The sequence below is a fragment of the Megalopta genalis genome, unplaced genomic scaffold (genome assembly GCF_051020955.1).
Source record: "Megalopta genalis isolate 19385.01 unplaced genomic scaffold, iyMegGena1_principal scaffold0069, whole genome shotgun sequence".
Lineage (NCBI taxonomy): Eukaryota > Metazoa > Arthropoda > Insecta > Hymenoptera > Halictidae > Megalopta > Megalopta genalis.
The window spans coordinates 882,501-885,000 of NW_027476138.1; the positions used below are offsets into that span (position 1 = coordinate 882,501).

At 44.7% G+C, this 2,500-nt stretch overlaps 1 non-coding gene across 1 annotated transcript; it reads left to right on the forward strand.

The window, feature by feature from the left end:
• The first annotated feature begins 987 nt into the window (after nucleotides 1-987).
• LOC143261832 (5.8S ribosomal RNA) lies at nucleotides 988-1,142 on the forward strand. The gene has a single exon (XR_013035859.1). It is a non-coding gene; the product is annotated as a 5.8S ribosomal RNA (ribosomal RNA).
• The last annotated feature ends 1,358 nt before the right edge of the window (nucleotides 1,143-2,500 follow it).

Here is a 2,500-nt window from a genome sequence, read left to right on the forward strand (position 1 = left end):
GCAGACGTGTGTACTACACGTATTAGGCCTTTGATCTGCGTTGCGTAGGCCATCTTCCTTCCAAGACACACACGTGTTGGGGTTTATGTGATTTTATGATAGTGCCCCAACACGGAAAAATAAGCGTACGAGAAGAGTTGGGCCCGACCAGATCATTCGTGCGTGATTTATACACGGCCAGACGCGTATTATATTACACGTATTAGGCCTTTGATCTGCGTTGCGTAGGCCATCTTCTCGATAGAGAGAAAGCCAATGTATTCTTTTTTCTTTCTTTACACACACACACACAGTTGTAGTAGGACAGGGAGGGATGCGAGCGTGCTAATCACGCTTCCTCAAGTCTTCGCTGTGGTGTAAAAAAAAAGAAAAAAAGGAATCGTTGGGAAAGTCCAAAGGACGAAAATATCGGGCAGTCTGAAGATAACTTAATGCTCGTTTACATTGGTATCAAGAGAGACCGGCTTGTGTAGCTCGTTTCAATGCTGTGTCGTTGTCATTGACACCCTACTCTGTTGCGCGCTAGTGGCAGCATGAGCGTGGGACGTATATATATATATATGACACCCAGCTAGAGCCGGCCGTGAGTCCGTCCGGTGTAAATAACGACGAAAGGAGAGAGAAACTTTTCGAATCCAGTATCGGGTTGATAATTGTCCAGTTTGAATATCCATATCCCCGTCGTTTTTGGAGGTGATATACTCTCTGTGTTTCTTCGATAGAAGGCTTTTCAATGTTCTATTCGCTCCGACCGTCGAACTTGCAAGAAAACAGTGGTTTTGGATTTGCTCGTACATATATATATGGTTTCGACGGAAATATCTCGTTCTTTAAGGGACAATTATGTCGTCGTACGACGACTCCCGAATCTCCTTCGCGCGCTGGTTGGAGCTCTTCGGGTATCGGCTTGTTCGGAAATATAACACAAAAATGTGGTGGATAGCAAATACACATTATATTATATATGAGAGAATAAAAGGGAAAAATTACCCTGAACGGTGGATCACTTGGCTCGTGGGTCGATGAAGAACGCAGCTAATTGCGCGTCAACGTGTGAACTGCAGGACACATGAACATCGACATTTCGAACGCACATTGCGGTCCACGGATACAATTCCTGGACCACGCCTGGCTGAGGGTCGTTTATGTACTTATAAACTGCTTGCGTTGATGGCACTTGTTGCCTATATACGTACGAGCGAATGATGGGCGCTTCGTCGGCGTTTGTCGCGGTCCTATGAATATTGAGAAATTTTACGTACGTCTAACAGTCTTCGAGAGAGATGGAAATCGTGTTCGAACTAGCGTGAGTGTGGAAGGCGGTGTCGTGTGTCGTATATGTTTTATATACGTCCGCCCGTCTGAAACACCGCTTCGAAGCGGTGACAAAATCTTTTTCGGGACGATTCGTATCCGTAGAACTATCGAGATTTCACTGGTACATTTTCAACGCGCTCCCGACGTCGCCTGAAATGAAACGAGATGGGTTTAACCCACGAAAGCGTACTACACGAGTCTGTCCTATGTGAAGACTGTGTACAGAGATCGAACGAACGCATGAAAGAAATTGAACGAAAGAACACATAACCCGCAAAAATATAGAGTAGAATTGTGACCGTTGCTTCGAATTTGAATTTATATGTATATATATATCATAGCCCCAGGGAGTGGAACCTATGAGTGTGGAAGGATGTCTCTTACCGTTATGTTGCCAGAGGAAAAAAAGTCTCTCTCTTCGTACGACACATTTGTGTACGAATTGTATCGATGGCTATATAGATCCGATGTTGCACATATTCTGAGTAAAGAACACCCCACCCGGGTTACCGTCCTAAAACTCTTCTATTGGTGTGGCTATGATGTGTGTGTCAACGCAATCGCGAGTCTGGTTCTACGGAAAACCGTTTGTCGGTCGCCCCATATATCTTTTTGTTCTCTTCAAATGATCGAATAGCGAAACCGCACGAGATCAATCGGTCGTCTAGTCCCCGAAAGTACTTTTCGGACGGACGTTAAAGTTATACCGATTGTAATCGTCTTGCGAGTGTTTCGAAGATCTATATTTGGAGAGGATATCGAATTTTATAAAAGATATATTGGTGAGGCGCGATAAACGGTTTTTTTTTTGCTTTAAGGGTTTTTTGTGTTTTTTTTATTTTTTTTTTTTTGTGTTGCTCTGTACATGTTTCGCAAAATGCTTTCGGGGGGGGAAGCTCTGAAAAAATTTTTTTTCACGTTCCGACGACCTCAGAGTAGGCGAGATTACCCGCTGAATTTAAGCATATTACTAAGCGGAGGAAAAGAAACTAACCAGGATTTCCTTAGTAGCGGCGAGCGAACAAGAATTAGCCCAGCACTGAATCCCGCGGAGTTCCGCCGTTGGGAAATGTAGTGTTCAGGAGGGTCAATTTATCCCGTAACGTCGCAACCGCGTCCAAGTCCATCTTGAATGGGGCCATTTATCCATAGAGGGTGCCAGGCCCGTAGCGACCGGTACGCG